Source organism: Falco biarmicus, chromosome Z, assembly GCF_023638135.1.
Source record: "Falco biarmicus isolate bFalBia1 chromosome Z, bFalBia1.pri, whole genome shotgun sequence".
Classification (NCBI taxonomy): Eukaryota; Metazoa; Chordata; class Aves; order Falconiformes; family Falconidae; genus Falco; species Falco biarmicus.
In genome coordinates, this window is record NC_079311.1 from 74,662,348 (window position 1) to 74,682,732 (window position 20,385).

Genomic DNA, 20,385 nt, shown 5'->3' on the forward strand with positions numbered 1-20,385 from the left:
CTCTCCATAAGGCTTTGCTATATTTTGAGTGTTGTCACAATGTAACCACTTGAAAAGCATCATTTTGAGGATACAGACTGTGATGACAGCACACTTCACTGCTGAAGTACTAGGTCTTCACTTGTGGATAACTGGCTAGCTGAAAAGGGTCACATAGACATAGTCCAGCTGGCTGGACAAAAATGCACATCGCTCTCAGCTTATCTGAAGTAAAGCAAAAATACACTGTCTTTGGCTGTCCTTGTTACACAATATCAGGAAGATCGCGGTGGGAAAAGAATGTTGCAGGTGGGAACAGATAACTACAGAAGAGAAACTAGGGGCGGGCTTGGTATTTGGGCAACTAACCAATAATGAGCTTAACTTTTGTAATATGTATGAGCTAATTATAACAAGGCATAAAAGGTGACTGTAAGGGACAATAAACAAAGTCTGCTGATCACTCATATTGAGTGACTGTGTCTTCCCTCCGTCACGACATTCACTGATGCTGGGAAATGGCTGCTTGGCAGCCGGCTCCCAGTACCAGCACTGGGTCTGCTGACAAGCCCTGCTGAGCAACACACACTTCATGCTGGTGCAGAAGCTGCTGTGGAAGGACAAGGCTTGCACAGGCACACTTTGACATTTGACAGCCAAATGTCAAGAAAGCTGACACACAGCCACTTCCCAGCTGTCGCTCTGGAGCTCTGGCTGCAACATGCAACTCTGCCCAGCTATTTAGTTTCGCTGGCAGCACAGGCTCTCCCGGTCGACTGGGATTCACTGGCTGTCAGAGATACTGCAGCAGACAGATGCCCACTGTGCCTGCACTCACAGCCTGCTCCCAGCACAAGGGTCTGCTGTCCAACATCACAGGTGGCACACAGCCAGCTCCTGCTGCGAGCCATTCTGACAGCTTCCTTAGCGATATGTGTGACCTTTTTTGTGCCCTAGATACCCCTCCTCTTTCTTGGGACACATCTCCTGACATCCTTCTGTCTCAGGGATGCAGGGAAGTTGGCAATGGTACTGCCAGCACAGGGATTATTCACTTCCCAACACCAGAGCACCCTCCCTGGCCACACATTCCCTGAGTCTCCCTCCCTGATTCTGGAAGACTGTAGAAGGATCCTCCCTCTTCCTATTCAGCATCTGGTAGGCTGGGATTGGCACTGGGGCATAAAAGCCAGCAAGCAGAGTAGTTTCAGATTCTGCTGGCTTTGATCAGCTCTTTTTACAGCCCTCACACCCCTTTGCAAGCAGAAGTTTCCAGATGTGGATAGGCAGTCTGCACCTGAATACTTTTTGCCAAATCAGTTCATTCTTCTTATTTATCATTTGCAATAGCTCAAGTTCACAGTGTGCTGAATCCTGCTCAGTCCTACACACACAACAGCAAACAGAGCACCCAGCAATGATCCCTGCCCAGAAAAGCACATCATCGTGGCAGTGAAAGGCTGGGAGGCATGTAGGGAGCACCATGACTCTAGACACATCAGTACAACAGCCATTTTATTTGCAAATCTGAAAATTCTTTGCCCTCTCTGTAATGACACCATCTGCTGCTACATGGGAGACAGGGCTATTTATTCAGTCAGCGCTTTCTGGAGGTGCTAAGGTTACCTGGAGAGGGTGAGGGCCAGACATCGCACCACCTGTGGACCCTCAATCCAGTCAAGGTAATACAGAGCAGAGAAGGATGCTTTTTGTGAGATACCTATGGTGTAGTGTGGAATTGCTTATGAATGCTTGTACACCCATGTAAATAAATAAACAAACAAACAAACAAACAAACAAACAAACAAACAAACAAACAAACAAACAAACAAACAAATAAATAAATAAGCAAACACATGACAAAACAAAGGAGGCAGCGTGCTGAAGGTAACAGGGGCATGCAGCACCTTGCAGAGCTGAGCCCTTCAGGTTATGCAGGTCATGCCTTTTAAGTCCTTGCTGAGTGCTACAGAAAGGCCCTCAAATCCCTCCTCTGTTGTACCCTCAAAGACTGAGGACATTGTGCTGATTTGAGGGTGGTCAGTGCAGCTCAATAGCTTCTGGAGTACGACCTCCTGCCTCTAGAACACTGCTGAGAAGATGCAGAAGCCATCAGAGCTGGCTCCAAACTGGCCTGCAAGGTTCTGCTTCAATTAGAGGGGGCTCATGCAAACACCAGCCCTGCCTCCAAGTGCTGATGTGTTAGGTGTGGTGCTCACATACCTCCAGGCATGCCCCGCTACCTGTTACCACCCCAGCCACGCTTTCGGAGTTCCATCACTGACAGCTTAACACCCGGCTCTGCTCAGCACTGTCAGCTGCATACGTGGGGCCACAGGGTTCAACACACAGAGATCCAAGTTTCCCCATAAAATGTAATGCAATACTGTAGGAAGCATGCAGAGATTTAAACAATAAATGTGATTTAAATGCAAAAGGACTGCACATATACCACAGAGGATGAAGAGGCAGGAGCAAGATCATTAGAACCATCAGCTGGAGGCAATGATGGCTTTTTGGAGACTGGCTCTTCTAAACAGATTATGGTTCCACAAATCACAGTCACTCTGCTATGAAACTGAACGCTCAATGGAAACCTTTATCTGTGAGGGTTCTTGCTGTCTGTTTCTCAATGGCTGTGGTTTCACTACCATCATCATCTTCCTCAGAGGGACCAAGATCCATCATGTGACTCAAGGGTGAAAGACAGAAAAAACAGAGTTAGAAGCTGGGCATTCAGTTTCATAGATGAACCAGCAAAAATCCTTTTGTATGGGAGCTGCTTGTTCTCTGAGGGTTGTTAAAAGCTTTTGCTTTAACATGCCTGAAGAAACCACACACCTCTACAAAACAAGCATGAGCAGAAACGCTGCAAAAGCAACGGTTTGCATGAGCTTGCAGATGGGGGCACAATACAGACATCGCCTCCCTGCTCCATGGGGAGAGATATATTCAGTGTACTCCCCCTACGTCTTCCTCCAGGCAAAAGGGCTAGCAGATGAATCCAGACTGAAAGCCACTCTTCAGACTGGGTGGAGGATCTCAGGGCTCACTGGTTCCTGCACCAGTTCCCAGGGTCCCAGTAATGCAGTTTAGTCCCTGCCCCAGCTATGACACTTCAAAAGCTGCTAGCACAGTACTGAATGGTTTTTTTCAAAAAAAAACTTAACAGGAAAATTTCAGGAGGCTGGAGGGCCTTCATGGAGCAGCTAGTGAAGAGGATGGGGTGAAGGGCACAAGATGAGTGGCCTGGGGATGGGTCTGAATCATGGGGGTGAATAAGAGGGTGGAGGTGAGGAAGCCTGTACGTTGTTGCAGGGTGGGACCAGCTAGTGGTATTTGTTTGGACATTGTGCTGGCTAATACATCTCTGCCAAATTCATGCCTTCATTAAATGCTTTAGTAAATCATCCAGCATATTTAATGAAAGAAAAGGTGTAAAAGGAAATACTAGTTGTTTGACTCATCCTAAACCTCCAACTCTCCTTCCCTGCTTCAGGGAACAGGGAGCATAGTGAGGGTGGTCTGCCTGGTCCCAGGCTGAATATTCCAGCACCCAGAGTCTAAAGGGGGCTGCAGCAACACAGAAAGACTAAATACTTCCTAAATTTCTGCCTCAGCTCAGGCTGGCTCCTCTTGTGCTGAGCAAACAGTGATTTCATTCCTGAAAAGACCACTCTCTTTTCTTTCCACAATGAGTTGCTGCCTGGGCCAGGGCTTTTTCCAGAGGTTTCCAGGACAGCCTGACTAATGTATCATTACTAGCCATGATTAATGTACCATTACATTCCAGAACTATACAGGATTATGATGTGTTCAAACTGGAAACTGCAGCACGCGACGATCAGTCACAGCCCTTGTGCTTGTGGCAGCAAGGAGCCGCGCAGGTCAGGGATGAGGGGCTGGCCAGCAGAGATTAGGGGGGTTGTGATGCAAAAATAAGCAATAGGTGTTATATGTATTCCTGCCGATGACACAACTAGCATGAGGTAGGTACTGCCTCCCAGTCACCGGAGAAGAAGCCCCAGCTGCTTTGTGCATTTTGAGTTACGCAAGACATCAGAAATAGCTCAAGCAGCAGATATACAGCAGCTCACCCAGGAGCTGGACAGTGACCGAACCAGTTTCTCCCATTTCTGTGCTCTCTTGCTCTATGACTCATAATTTGGCATGTGGCACTCGGCAGAAGCCACTTACAGGTGGTGACTCATGAGCATCCACCGAGGTGATCTGGGCTGGAACCTGCTCCTCCTTCTCCCCACTGGCCATCTTCTGCCCCAGCTCCCACCACATATGCTCCTAATTACTATATGCAATTCCTCAGTGGAGAAAAAGACTCTGATGTTTCTAGATGTTCATATTGCACCAAAATTGCGACTGAATTAAAGTGCTGACACAGTAAATGCTTCCCCACCACAGACACTCTAGTAGCAGCAGCAGCAGGAGGGACTACACTTCTATAGCACCTGAGCACTCTGAAAGCACACTGAAGATTTACAAGAGCAGAAATTACACAATTCCTTTCTGAAATATGGATCTGCCTGGGTGCTGGACCCTGGCTGCTGCAGGGTTCCCAGAGCCCTCAAGAACCCGTGCAGAAAGAAATAAAATCCTATAAGCACATGAAATTGCTGGGCAGAATCAGTAGCTGAAGATGCCAAGCTTAACTCCTCCTTCACTGCACAGCACTGGCCAGGGCTTACCTGCAGAGCTGGCTGCCTCTTGGACGCGCTTCTTTTACAAACCTGCCTCACCTAGGAACCAGAGGCCGCAGCTGAGTCGTGACAAAAACACAGCCAGCAGCAGAGTCAAAGCCTGCAGAAGCAGGGACTAAAGTTTTCTCAACAAATTCTACGCCTGGGAGCTGTGAGCTCCAAATTCCCCACCACAACAGCCACGGCTGGGCAGGGAATAAAGCATCCTAATGAGGGAGTCAGGCAGCAAACAGCACAGCTTTGTGATTCAAAGCTGGATCTCTGACCTGTGCCTGCAGGCATACAAGATGGCAAAGCTGCTCCCGAAGTCTGTTATATGGCTACACGCAACAGTGAGCGAGCAGCTCACTTCCGTTGAGCATTCAATTTCTTGCTCAGGTGTGCACTGCAGGGGCGAAGGCTCCCGAGGTGATAGCAAGAAGTGGAGAAGGCATGGATGCTTCATATGGATGGAGGTGTTTTCAACAGCACTGGAGGTTTCAGGGGTTTCTGGGGATCTGAAGCATCCCTAGAACTACTGTACTTTGGAAAGAGCTCTCCATGAGGGGTCATGAATCACTTCCACTGGGGCCTCAGGATTTTCCTCCCTAACATTTACTGGAGTCTGGCATCAGACATCTTGGTGTTGCCCAGCCCATGGCAAAGACAGCCTTGCTTACCCAAGGCTAATGGGAGGATAATTTAAGAAGCAAGTTTCATCCTCACAAAGAATAAGCACAGGAGGACAGCTCCACCTCAGGCAGTCCTAGATACCCTATCATGTTCATGATTTGAGGAGAAGAGATGTGCTAAGGCCTAAAAGGGACAACGAAGGTCTGTTCACAGTGAGTAAGACCTCACTGCAGTACTGGTCAGCACACCCATGCAGACTCCAGCCTCTCCAGGGCTGTGCATCTTCACTATTGCTTCCTCTCTGTCCAGATTAAAACTGGCATTGCATTTCTGACCAGACACACATTGCAGGAATCACATCTGCAAAACAATCCTGAACTCTCCTTACAAGGCAAAAGCATCAGGGATCACCAGAGAAAGCCTGACAAATAAGCAACTCAGTCTTGAGATAACTCAGTTAAAAAGGCTGTAAAATGTTCAGTGTCTGTTCAGCCCAGAGCTCTATGTATACAGGAATCACTGACTATCAAGTGAAAACCAAATGCTTCTGGGATGGCAGATTACAGGTGTACAACCTCATGTAGCAACACAGCAAAACATGGTACAGAACAGGTAGCAAAGGTACAGAAGAGTGAAGTAAAACCACGGCAGGGTCAAGTTCTTGAAATACATAACATATCACCCCACAACCCACCATAAATAAAGCAGCTAGCAATGCCAAAAATCCCCGGAAGCATTATTTTCAGACTTGAACACAGCCAGGGTGCAATGGTTTGCTACCAGGACTAGGTGGCCATGTCCCAGTGAATAGGAGAAGCAATGCAGGTATGGCATTACCTAGCAGTGATGGGCATCAGTTCCGCCAGAGTGCCTGCATCTGCAGGGCTGTATTATTTTTATGATGCAATGGAACTCAATATGCACTGCATGCAACCAGATCAGGAGCTCCAAAATCAAGCACAAACAGAAAACATCCCAGCAGCAGCCTGGTTTTATTAGATGTTCCTTTTCACAGTACACATCTAAATGGTTTTTCAAACAGCAGCTGTGTCCAACAGCTGACTCTTGCTAACACTGAAGGAAACTTTAACGCTTTCCAGCTCTAGGCAGTTCTGCTGAGACCAGAAGCAGTAAGTGGATACACAGGAAGAAAATTTCTGTCTCTCCAAGGAAGGAATATGTAACATGTAATTCATTGGTCAGGAGGCTGGCAGCACCCTGATTTGGGGATGATAGCTACAAAGCAAAAAGGCTGAGGATCAGCCTAATAAAGGCAGCATCTGATGAGACTAATGCATCAAATTTATCCTGCCCTCTGAAGGACATCAGGACCACATATACTTTTGCTGCTGATATCCAACTGCTTTTAGACCACAGGCTGGATTTTGCAGTCTCTTGAAGATTAGCTGGAGGAAAGGACCCTGTAGCACACAGGTTTGGAAGGGAATTTGCCTGATCACTCTTAAGACTGTGCATTTCTTGATTTGGCCAGATCCCTGAAGAAAAAGGTTCTCTGCAATCATGTCCAAATGCTGTCTAAATCTCACTTCAACAGAAAAACCAGGGTGGGCAAGAAAAAAAGAAAAAAAAAAACCAAGGCAAGATGACTCCCATGATGATGAGACAAGAAGCTTCTGATCTGGGAGGAAATCCTTGGACTGCAGTGAGACAGTGCAAGGTTAGAAACTGTCCTTTGCACTACACAGCAGGTCTTCACATGACCTCCCTGGCCAACACAAATCTATTTAAAGAATGCTTTTCTTAAGAAAGATGAAATCAAAGGCAACTGTTGCCACCAGTTCAGAAGGATGAGGGAGGAGAAAGAAGCAATGGATAGATGAACATACTTAGTCTTCACAGATCAACTGCTACAGGGAAGTCTTGATTCATCTGTGGACTGAATCAGATAGGCAAAGCCTCATGTTCCGCCTTTCCCGGCACAATTTAGATGCTCTGCATGAGGTGTAATAACCCCAAAGTGGGAAAATGGGTGACTGACCGGCTGCTCCATGCTCCCTCCCAGTCACAGCCAGCCTCCTCCAGATGGGAAGAGTTTATGTCTAGAGGCGGGTTTCAAAACTGGCCAATAAAAAGTTAGGAGCCTATATAATCATAGTACTATATTTTTTTAACATCCCTGAGTATTTCGCTTTTCTTATGAATTCTTGCAACTTTTAGGGCTTGTAACTTCAGGAACCAGTGAGTTCCACACTAAACTACTAGTTAACTGACAGTCCTATCGGACATAAGGGTATTTCATTGCTTCATTGCTTGAATGAAGGACAAAAACTTCATTGCTTGTCCTTGGGCTAGGGCAGGGAGAGTTAACATATTTTCTACTATGTTTGCCACCCCTCTGAGTACTCCCAAGCTTTTCATTCTGCTCATGTACAAGAGTATTCCCAGATCCTTGGTCTGGCCATCAACTTCTCTCTAAGTGTCCTGATGTGTGGGTGTTTCTATGTTTGCATGGCCGGCAGCAGGGTAGAACTCAAGAGGATCTGGATAAAACTGGAGCATCAATTTACGTAAGAGTATTTTCCATGTATCAGAACTAGCAAAAAGCAAGCCAGGACCTTAATAAAATACTTATGAAGCAGACCAGGCACTCCTAATGATTACATATACTGTTCTTCTGAGAAGAGAAACTCATCCCTTGCAGGGGCTGGCAACCCAAACCAAACTGAGCTTGTAAAGCTCTATTCCGAACAGTTTATTTTAGGATATCGCTCCACAAGACAGCTCATGTGCTAATTAGGCTTGGAATGACTGGGCTTAACAACAAAGCATTAAGGGTCTAACTAACTAAATCTGGTAACTCTGGATTAACCAAGGTCTTCTGCTGAGGAAACTCTTGCCAGGCTGCAGAAGATGCATAGACCTGTTCACTAGGAGAAAAAAGGAGAGCAAATGGGATGATCCTTGGCTCTGTACTGGAGGAGTACAGCAGGTCAGGATCCAAGGGGACACACCAAGTTTACTGGAGGGATGACCACTCTGCTTTCAACTACTTCAAGGGTGTTTGAGAGGGCTGAGGAGACACCTTAAGATTGTAGGCTCCCAGACCTTCCCAGCTGGGACATGCTCACATTAGGACATGTCCTTTCTTGAAGCTGTTGTGTTCTTCCTGTACCTGATGTCTCAGAGAAAAGAACAACAAGTGGTGAAGAAGAATTTGTCGCTCCAAAGTCCTTGCACTGAAATGGGCCTCAGCTCAACCAAGAGGTTTCAAAACTCTGCAACTTCTGAACACGTACTATAAATACACTGGGTAGTCTTACTCACACAAATGCCAAGAAGCCATTTGGGAATATTGCTGGGCTTTGAAGTTTGACAGCAAGATTCATGGACTAATTAATCACAGTATGTGAAAATTATTCCTATTATCAGTTTCAAGTAATCCTCTTTAATTTCCTGGAATGCTTCCATGTTACAAGCAGGGCACCTCATAAATACTTACCGTCTTTCTCTGGACTGCTCATTATTTTTATATCACAAACACCAGTTTCCCATTTAATACAAATAATTACCATTTCTTCAGTCTCTCCTCATGTAAGAGTTTTCCAGGGCTCTTGCAGTTTCCTGGGCAGTTTCTTAATTCCTTCCAGGTCTGCAGTCATGCTTCTGAGCTGGGGTGACTAATTGCACAGTTTCCCAATCAACAGTGGGCCAGCCCCTGACTCTGTATCAGCATCAGAAGACTGCACCATAATCTTCCATTCCGTTTCTTATGTACCTTAACATTCATATGTAGACACTTATCAAGTAAAGTCCCTTATGACCAGGGTGACATACAGATACTTTTTGCAGTTTAATGACATCACTTTAATGAGCTGAAGTCAATTTAATCAATTTAATCAGTTCAGTGATTTGTAACCTGACAAAGTGTACTTTTATGAGTATCTTCTGTTACACACATTTACATACCTCAGCATTAAGCTCAAAAAAAAAAAAAAAAAAAATCAAGGTTTACAACAAGACTAGCCTAGAAGAAACCAGGGTATTTTTCTTACATATCTGTTCTCTGAGGAAAGGAGCTTCTTTTTGTTGTCTATGGAGTGTGGTTTTCAGGGGTTTTGCTCCTCCAGGTTGCACAAATTCTCAGAGTAGGCTTGTGAGGACAGGTTTGCCACGTCCCCATGCAAATCCTCTTTGCAGTCCCCCAGTAGATAAACGGGTCTTCAATATCTGACTAAGATACGGGCTGAAGGATATTTTCCCTGGTGAATTTGCCTCATGAAATCAGTGAGGTCTGGTGGCTTCCTTCCACGAAAGAAGATTCCCCTTTCATCTTGACGAGCAGGCCAAGAGGTTGTTGTGGTTTTTCTTTTCAACCTCAGCTCGTGCCAAGGGGAAAGCAGTCAACAAGGCAACAGACCAAAATACTGGCTGTCAAACATGCTCTGGTACAGAGGGGAATCACCTTGCAGTGCCTCCAGGACAAATACAAACACATTGCTTCAGTTGGTGGTGTTTCTCCACTGCACAGTACCAAATCATGTCAGCAGCACAAAGCCTGCAGAGGTCAGGGTTATGGAGATGAAGATGTTCTTTGTGGTCTCTGAAGCTTGTGCAAAGTCACCAACAGAAGCACAGGTAATAGAAACCCCAATGGATCAACAACTACGATCAGTGCCTGAATAAGATATGGCCAAACATAAACTGAACGACATGTGACTACAGCATAGCCACCTTTGTGCATTAACCACCCTCATGGCATTGCTTGCCAGTGCTGGGACATACCTGTTTCTGGCAGTTCCTCCTCTCCTCTTCTGTTATCGTGCCATGAACTGGCTAGCTCTACTGCACTAGGAATCCTCTAGGGACATCTGAGGTCCCCCTGTGCTCCATGCAGTCTCACCTTTCCTCTGGTCCAGTACTCCCCCAAAACCAGCCAGTCTATCAGGAAGCAGGGAAGGGAAGCACATGGGAACAGAAAGGCTGTCAGGCTTACTGCACTAAGAAGTAGTCACCACCTTCGGAGTGCTTTATAAATACAGTAATTATAAATAGCAAGTGCCTGCAGAAATGAAAATGAGGCATATGACAAGGAGCTGAAGGCAGGAGACATCTGGGTAAGGAGGTGCTCTCCTCGGTGGCCATTTCAAGCAATATGACCTGCAGCTGAAGCACAAATCCCAGCAGCAGGTTAAGCTAGATGCCACTGGCTGTGGACAAGGGAGAAGAGCTTGCTGCCAGTAGAAAATGGCTAAATGCAGATGCATGCTGAAATCCTCTTGCTGTTCTTCCAAAGGGCCAAGCTACAATCACTGCTCACAATAAGCCACATTCAGGCAAGAAATCCCTTAGAAGTCCCTACAACAACTGACATCCTAACAAGTGAAGGAGAGGTCAACCAGAGTAAGCCAAACCCCAAGGCAGTTGTCTCACTCCAGGTATTGATCATTAGAATGAATCAGGCAAAGCCAAGGAAGATATACTGCATGAGCCAGTAATACCCTGGGACCAGAGATAGGAATTATTTATATCTCTCACTGGATCTTCTCCTATGTGGGTTTATGATTCTGCCACTTGAGTTACTGTAAATGATCCGAGGGTTGGACTACAGGGAAAAATGCCATGTAAGCAGACACTGGAACCAGCCTCACTACTAAGAACAGAAAATTGCACTAGCACAATGGTCCAGACAGGTCATTCTCCCTGCTGAGAAGGACATCTGTGAGGACAGCTATGCTATCTCAGTTTACACAGAAGACACATGACAATGCAGCATGAGGCATACAGCCCTGCTCTTTGCCATGGGAACCCCACAGAGGGACCAAAAGAAGGTGTCCTGCTAAACAATTCAGGTGAATTGGACCCACTAGGTAAAAGGAGGCCAAGTAAGCATGCAGTTGGTCCTGCAGCAATGCAGGTAGAGCAGAACAGAGAAGAGCCTGCCCACCGAAAGCATTTAGGTTGGCGTTTGCAGAAGTGATGGCAGCTGCTGCCAGCTGCTGCCAGTTTACAAAGAATAAGGTGCAGTTCTGGATTTAATCTGATGTGATTAGTCTATGTAGGGAGCAATGTATGTTCTGGCTTCCTTGAAGAGTAACACCTGAAGAGCTGGTCCCCTGAGGGTCAGAAGGAGCTGAGATTATCTAAATGTTGCTAAACTGAGTCTGTGTTAGCCAACGTTCAGGAGCACAGATTTTGCCCAAGGTTGACTGCATCACAGTTAAGCAACCCATCAGTTCAAATCTCACATCACAACTTGAGTTCTTGTGAAAAACTCATCTTCCTAAAACTGTATGCAGGGCTTTTTTCCAGCACCAGTGTGCAGGAGAGTTCCTGAGCATTTGCCAGAGCCACAGATGCTCAAGTGGGTCTTTTGCACAGCTGGGAGCCAAGGGGAAGGCAGAGTATCCCAGACCAGCACCCATTCCTTGCCCATGTGTCCCACCTTTCCCCAAGAACAGAGCAGGGTCTAGTCTGAGGTAACAGTGGGTCCAGGGCAAGTAGCAGGTGAAAATCTGCTGCACATTTGTCAAGGTCTTCCCTAAAGGCTCTATTTCTTCCCCTGTGTAACTCCCAGAGGAGAAAATCCCCTCTTACCAGAAGGGACTACTAGCTCTCATCACTCTGAGATACTTGTGCCACTGGCCAAAAAGCACAAAAGCAGGGCAGTGACACTCGCTCTCTGCTTCCAGACAGCATCTTGTGCTGGGACAGAGAGAGACAGTTTGGTGGTAGTGCCAGCTTCCTCTTGCTTGCCAAGCAAAGCAAAGCAAAGCATTGCTGCCATCACTCAAGTATTTATTATTTGCCACTCAGAGGTACTGCCAGCCCCATGCTGTCAGCACTGCACAAAGACCAACACACGGTCTCTATCCCAAGAGTTCAAACTCAGAGGGTGACCCTCAGCCAGAAGTTGCCATCACCCACATTATGGCCACTCACCTACATTACAGCTCTGCCTTCTGTCGCCCTCCCATTTACACCAGTGAACAGCTGCAGGGGATTTCAGTGGCTTTTTTTTTTTTTCCTATCTACTGATAAAACCACCAGCAGCTTTGCCCAGTGAGGAATATTTGCATGCGTGTGATGGACAGAAAAAAACATTGCCTACATGACCCTGAGGCTGTGACACAACTGCAGTGGGGAGAGGAAGAGTCTGTGGACAAGCCTGCTCTTGTGCTTATCTGCACAGATACATCCCTGCTTTGACCCACTTCTTTCAGAAAATGAACGTTAAAATAATTTTCATTGAGAGAGGAAACTGGAGCAGAATTAGGAACTAGAGCCATTTTGACAGCCCGTTTCTTTCTCTTTGGAGAGTAACCAAATTCCAGAGGAGTGGGAGGGCACGCAGGGAACCTGCTCAGCAGATAACCTGACAAATCCCTGCTAAGGCTAGTTACTAACACAGCTGTCACTGATCATTGCTGTGGGATTTCATCCCCTGCCAGACAAGCTCCCTCAGCTCCTTCAAGCCTTATCTTGTAACCTTTTGCATGGCTCTGGAAGGGGGTGAACTTCTGGCTCTTTTGGACTTAAGAGTCTGACCTGCCAGAAGCACTTTATCCACATCACGACTCTTCCCACCAAGCAGCACAGGCAGACAAGTGAACTTTCCCACTACCGGCCAGATTTCAGCAGCTTCCACAAACACAGGACAAAATCTTCTCATCTGGTATCGTCCTGTGATTCCACAGCTGACAGTGAGGCACCTCCAACCTTCTGCTTCTGAGCCACATGCACAGATCTCCGCATGTCTCACTTTCAGTTTGCTTTTCTTGGGTTTAACCATCAGAACCACGCCTACTGAGATATCATCCAGCATCATCAATATAGAACTGCCTTTGAACTAAGTATCTCAAGCTGACCCAGTTTATATTAAACAGAAGGGTAAAAAGTGAACACCTCTGTAACAAAACCTTTCTAATTTTTAAAGAGCCCATCTCTGGTGTATCAGGAAAAACATTTATAAAAAACAACAAGAACAAAGAACTTGGAGAAATACTGCAGAAAAGTCTTTCAATGTGCATCCTAAGTAAAAAATAATAATCTCAAATCACCAAGCACAGTGAGAAAATTAGAAGAGCAGAGCTCCTGACCAACCTGAATGAATAACTACACCAAGAAGGATATTAGAAGTAAGTAAACCAGCATCTTTGGCACTGTTTTAGCAAAACCAAGCATCCTAAAGCTGCAGTGATGACAGGTTAGATAATATAGAGGGAAGAGGGTGCAGAAAATGGAATGAGTTTTTGGAGTGGAAACAAATTCAAGAAGATTAATGCAGTCAAGTCAGAGGGACAAGATATTCTTCATCCCAAAACAACGGAAGAATAGTTGCATGACTGCAGCTGGAAGCAAGACTTTTGATAAAAATGTCTGTGAGGAAACAGAGGAAGGAGGGAAAGCTGTGTGGCTGGCAAATAAAGGTAAAATCTGTACCTGTTCCGAAAGAGGAAGGAAAGTGACCCACAGTACATTTATCAACCTGCCCTTAATATTACATAAGGCTTTCAGAAAACATTGAAAAAAGAATAACAAGACTGGGAAATAAATGAAAAATGGGGCAATGCACAACATGGGGTTGCAAAGGGAGGGCTACTGTCTGGCTATCAGGAATAATACCAGAGTGAGATCTTGACCCATCAGACTAGAAGACAATAAAGGTCCCTGGGACAGATAATTCATTCTTTCTTTGCTATCCACAGCCTCAGACACCTGTGAGGTGGTAATGGAGCCATGGGCAGGCCACTCCTGAGTCCATGGCATATTCTCCTGGGCCACCTGCACTTCCTGCAATGCAGGTCCAGGTCCCTTGGATCTAGAGATCCTGCTGCACTTTAACTCCAGCATCCTGCATCAATGCAGTGAGGAAGACACACACCAGCAATTACATCTCCTTCCTGCAAATCATTTTGGTCAGCTCCAGTCACCAGAAGCTCTTGCCCATCTTTTAAGCATCTCAAGGCAGAGATTATCTGTGCACTCTCACTGCTTAACAGATGCTCTTACAAAAGCAGCATCTACCACCTAGGTACAGACTGTATGTCCTGGGGAGCATTCCCACCCCATGCAGCGAAGGAGGCTACATCACTTTCTTTTTATTCCTTTAGGCAAGCACCATACACAGAAAACTATACACATTTTTTCTTCCGTGCCCCAATATAATAAGTATGTGTGTCCTGCATAAATGCGTCCTGTTGCATATCCTGTCCTCCAGCCCAGGATGCACCACACACACACGTGCTGTTGTTACCCCCCACCAACCTCCTGTTAGAGCCTGTTCTGCAGCAGCACCACAAGTGCAGTCGGATACACACCTACAGCAGCATATCCCACTCCCTGCTCCCATCGGGCTGAATGGGACAGAGACCTGGAGACACAGATAGGGTTCCCAGGTCCCATGGTGAGATAGGGATGACAAGGAGCTGCAGTTCAGGAAACCCCATGGTGCTTGCAGGAAATTGTCACAGAGCTGCGACAAGAATGCACTCTGCTCTGTGATTTTGCTGGAAGCCCTCTCCTTCCCACCTGGTACCCTGCACTGAAACTCTGGGTTTATCTTCTTCACCAGGCATAAAGGCCGGAGAGCCTTGCCACTGCATAGGGATGGAAAGGGAGCAATGAACTGAGAACCTGCAGCAGCAAAATGGTTCCTTCATAAAACTGCTGCAGAAAAAGGCTGTGCTGATGATCGCTCCCACCTCTACAAACCCCCTGGGGCTGCACGCTGCACTGGCCATCCCAGGGAACACAGTGAGAGGATGGAGAATGGTGGTACAAATGACACATTTACATTCTGTGACAATGACAGCTCTCAGTTTCCTCCTCTGTGGTCTCTGACCCAAAACTCCCTGTTCCTCTAGCTCTGCAATGCCCCTCACACCTGCCTCTTTTGTTCCATGGTTCCTCTACAGCTCTGACAAACATTTACCATTTTATCTATGTTTTTCCTACCATCCTGTTGCTCCTAATAGGCCTAAAGGTGGCTTATCTGAATTACTCTTGGGTTACTGGCAAACTGCAGAAAGTTTTTGTGAAAACATAAACTTGCCAAGCTTGCTGCTTAGCAACACTGGCATACAAAGCTGTAGGTATATGGAGATAAAAAAGTAGATCTCTGCTTCCTCCATGCTCCATACACCTTTACAATACCCATCAATCCAGACCCTGTATGGTCTGTTCCACAACACCCAGTGCTAATGTAGATCCCGTTAGCACCACAATCCCCCCAAACACCTGCAATTACAACCCCACATGCTCAGCATCTTCCATAACCCCAAAAGACTGCGTCTGCTATTTGCTTATCCCTTTGTTACCACACTCCCACGTGTATATTCCCCTGTAGCCATGTCAGTTCAAAATCTCATTCTTTCACACCTTTGTCTTGTTGCTGACTGCTACCCTGAATATCACCTCTCCGGCATTCATATCCCTACCCCACATATATCCTTCTCTTTGTTCAAACCCTTCTCCCTTCGTGTTTGCAGATGCAATTTGATGGAAGGATTTGTGCAGAGGGTGAGGGTGGGAAGAAAGAAGGTGGACAGGGAAAAAGGGGATTTGGTTATAACAAAACCATGTAATTAAGCTCTAGTAACTGGCACCCAGCCTGAACCCCTCATTTCAGTAATTAAAACCAGTAATTCCTCCATTCCTAGATAACCTTTCTCATCCAATATGTGAAAAGCGGCAGGGAGAAAGCATCCATTTACACAGCAAGCACAGACACGCCCTGAGCAACACAAAGGACTCCAGCCTGCACAGAGCCCATGTATCTCTTAGCAGAAGAACAGGATTTTACCTGCCACGATATTTTATCCTAATGCCTTTTGAACAATTGATTCACCAGTAGGGGAGTGGGGGTGCGGGTGGGGGTAGCAAAAAATGTCAAAAGCCACACTGACAGCAGCCTTTCCTCTGTCTACATCCTTTGTTTCTGGCTTTTCATGGAAGCGCTGTCTGTCAAAACAGCTTTTGAGCTGCACAGCAGCATCACCACCAGGGATGCACAGACAGCATGGTAGCTGGAGGGACCAAAACAATCCGTGTGGGCTTGGCTGTCATGGCAGGCACAATGGAGAGCTGTGCGACGGCATTGTCGGGGCGAAGCACGGCTCGCCTCTGCACAACCAGCCCCGGACATGACAACCGCTATTTCATAGCTACAATGGACAAATACACATTCTGCGCAACAACACCAGCCTCCTCGCTTATATACAGCCATTATAATCACAGCAGCTCCAAAGCAATGCAGCCCCTGAAGAGACAAAGCAATCCTAAAATCCCTAAGCTTCACTGGGTAGCCGGCAAAGTCTACAAAAACAAACCAGCCAGTTTGCAGGACAATGAACAGCCTGAAAAGCATCAGTATGACTAACGCCCACCCCGACCATTTCTCCATCTCACCTTTCCACAGATGCTCCGTTCCCTGTCTCACTGAACACGCCCTGCTCCAGCACTGCTGAGCTCTTGGATTCCAGCGGGCTCCGTGCTCTCTCACCAGGATGCTGTGAGAAACAGAGAATCAATTTTTTTCCATTTTTTTTTTTTTTTTTTTTTTCACAGCTGCATCCCTGGCAATGCAGAGGGTCTGCGCAATCACATCTCCAATGCTCCTGCTGCTGCTGCTGTGACGTTGCTGCGTGTGAAGGAGCAAGCATGCCCACAGCACCACCGCTCCGGCTTGCAATCGGTCCCTGCGGAACCTCAGATGAGGCAGGGGATGGGAGGGAGCGGAGAAGGAGAGGAGGGGAGATAAGTCAGGCTGGAAGATGGAGGATTGATTCTTATAGTAACAGGGAAATCAGGAAGGTAGCATGAGGAGAAATGAAAAGACTAAAGCCCGTGCCATGAAATAGAACTGCAGCATTTTATTCTGTGATGAGCTTGGGTTTCAGATGCTGTGTAGTTGCAAGCTGTCTGATCTCTTCTCCTGGCTTTGCAAAGGAAAGCAAAAGGAACTGCAGTGCTGTGTCCCTACCGTTGATAATGGCTGCTAGAACCCTTGGAGCTAAGATGCTCATCTGCAAAGAAATGCACAGGCAGAGGAGGAGGATGGGAGGACTCCTAACTGAGAGATCTGGAAAACTACAAGAAGCTTCTTGAAGCTTCTTTTACATTTCTGTAGCGTCTTTTGCTTGAGAGCTTCATCAACATTATCTGTGCTGTATCCCTGAAAGGCAGTCCCCCTGGGGTAAGATGCAACCACCAGCACCTCCCCTGGTACCAAACACACCTGGCAGAGGCAGGCTGTCTGCAGTCCCTGCTGTCACAGGGAGACTCAAATCAAGGTCCCAGCAACTATTAACTACAGCTTGTGATAAAAACACTGCCTGTAACCTGGGCTGAATCCCAGCATGTCCACCAAGCAATTCACAAGAGATCTTCCTTCTGAAACCCGCAAAAGATCAGGTTCTTTGCTATCCCAGGGCCATGTGAAAGGATTTTTCCATCACCCCCCTTTCACCAGAGGCAATTGCAACCTGCTCCACAGGCAAGCCAGTGCTGCTCCTGACAGTGTGTGGCTGATTCTGTTTTTCTGCCACAGTCTGGGCACAACCACACAGCCCAGAAACTCAGCTGTGCTCCTGGCTCTGCCAGGGGAGATGTTTCTAGCACTGGAGCAGCTGCCCTGAGACAACTGTTCTGGAGGGACTGTTACCAAAATTGTAACCAAGAAAGCTCTCCAAACCAAATGGTAGTTTAGAAAGCCAACATTGGTTTATTGCAGCACTGGGGGCATGGGGGATTTTTCCTCCTACCATGCACACCAAGCTGCTCCAGGGTACACATTATATACAACAGAGTAGTTGTATATTCATAGTATGTTACATATGCATTGTCATTCAAGCACAGGATTAGTTACAAGTTTCTCACTTCTAATGCAAATTAGTGTGCATCCTCTGATAGCACTGCTGAAGCTCTTTACTAACTATGTATGGACCTCAAGAGGGGGTTTCCCCTCTTTTGGGGGGGGTGCTATTGGAGTCAGAGGTTGCCATCTCCCACTGCCGCAATCGCTTTTGCACTACTTTCAACTAATTTTCTGTTGATGTCAGTGGATTGTAACACCTTACCAGCTTGTCTCCTCTTGCCAGAACTTTCCTCACTTGAAGGCTTCTTTTTGCATAACTTAGGTAATGGTGTTCTTTTCACCATTTGTTCTTTGTTTTCCATCCTTCCCAAAACTGACTCCCTTGATTAGAAGTCCTTTCATTCGTCACTTTTTAACAACTTTATAAGAGTCAGCTTGACTCAAAACTGTGCACAGGTTTGTTTAACATATAGTTAAACACTAGATCAGTTTGGTAATTTAGGAGTTTAGACAACAGGACCACCCACATTACTGCACTTCGCCACCGCCCTGAACTGAGCTAAGCAGAGCTCAGAAAACGGAGTGGCCACGTCAGAAAAAGCAACCCCTATGAGCCCACACCAAACCCCATCTCCTAACCCAAGGCTCCATGGAGAGCAGGTAAGTCAGAGAAGAGGTAAAAATGTCACACAGACACACGGCTCAAAGAAATTAAGAACTGTCACACACTCGAGTACTTTTTGCCCTACACCATGATGCACCCAAAGCAGCAATCAAACAAAACAAGCCCAGACAACATAACACTTCGCAGAAGCTTTTGCCTCTACAGAGGCCAACAGAGAAAGCTATGACAGCAAAATGTTGAGTCATCACTGGAAGCGGCTGCCAATTGTCTTGGACCCCAGACCACCCAAAATCTTTAAAACACCTCTTCAGGTAACATTCAAACTGCATTTCTGATTGTAATCCAGTGGCTGGTGGGTGGCTCCCACCAAGGGCTCCCCCCAGTGCAGACAGATCCTTCCAACCAGAACACACCTCACGCTGGCTGTGGGCTGTGCAGCCCCTTCACACTGGAGCCAGCACTGCAGACGGCTCTGCTGCTCACCTCCAAACACTGGGAATGATCCGCCAGCCCGTCCCAAAGCTCAGGGTCCGCAGGTCCTTCCCGAGAGGCTGATGCACCTGCCCCACCTGTGGTACTTCACGCTCCCCAGCCCACCACTTGCCTTTCCTTGGATGCTGGAGACCTGCACCACCACCTGGTCCCGTTCAAGCAGCAGGGATGAGCTCCAGGGAGGATGCAGAAGCGAGAGACCTACCTCCACGCCTGGCCATTACAGCAAGCAGAATGCTAGCCCTGGTGGTTTCTGCTCCACCCAAGCTGCAGTAAATGAGACTATTTACTGTACTCCCATTAGCGTGCAGCCCCCGGACCCCCGCACAGCCAGTCCCATTGTATTATCAGTGTTAATTAAGGCAGGCTCAAGCAGCCATCTCTGGCCCCTTCAGCTGGGACAGTCAGGGAGCAGCAGCGAGGAAGGAGACAGTCTCAGCTGCAGAGCTCTGTGCAGAACAAGGAGCGTTTGTTACCCAGGAGACTCATTCCCACAGCAGAGAGGAGAATGGAAACTATTTCCATGCCCTCCCCAGTCCTCCACAAGCATTGCCAATGCTGACGCCAGGAGGTATAAATGCTGGCAGGCTGAGTGCTTGCCTGCATCCTTGTCCCTGCCACAGGACACTGGCATTAACCAATTCACTGACAGCAATGTCTGCCTTGGGTGACCGACATGCACACCAGAGCAGATGGAGTCAGGGGGCTGTTTTGTTAAAAATCAGATAGAGCAATGCAGCAGATAAGGGGCTCCCTGAGAAACCCACCTATTTACATATCTCTTCCCAACATCAACATTTGTATCCTCCTCCCCAAAACATGTTCAGCACCTTCCCACCACCCCACTTGCACCTCTGCAGCAAGCACCCCTTTGCTGCATCTCCCTACCGGGCTCCACCACACTCAGCAACAGCAGTAAAAACTGATGGGCTGCCCTAAAGCTTTGTAGGTACTAAGAGATTACAGGCACTAATGAGGAAGAAGAAAGCTGTTTCCTGGGGACTGTCTTCTAGGAGATGACTTCTCTTTGATCACAGAGATGAGTCGCACGGCTGATGCCACAGTCTCAGGCAAGGAGGGGAGGAGGATACTGCAGGCTGCTGACTGCACTCCCTAGAGAAGCAAGGTGAGGGAGATGGAGGTGCCAGAACACATCTGCTCCTACAGTAACAGGTGTTCCTGTTCTG

General features: G+C 47.1%; 1 protein-coding gene across 9 annotated transcripts in view; it reads right to left on the reverse strand.

Moving 5' to 3' along the window:
* Window positions 1-20,385, reverse strand: part of RUSC2 (RUN and SH3 domain containing 2) — a 62,895-nt gene that overhangs the window by 20,209 nt on the left and 22,301 nt on the right. For 8 of the 9 annotated variants that reach the window (XM_056324273.1, XM_056324279.1, XM_056324280.1 and 5 more), the window contains one exon: window positions 16,674-16,774. The exons of the other annotated variant lie outside the window; for it this stretch is intronic. The gene's annotated coding sequence lies outside the window, so the exon portion shown is untranslated. The remainder of the gene's footprint in view (window positions 1-16,673; window positions 16,775-20,385) is intronic. 9 annotated transcript variants of the gene reach the window in all.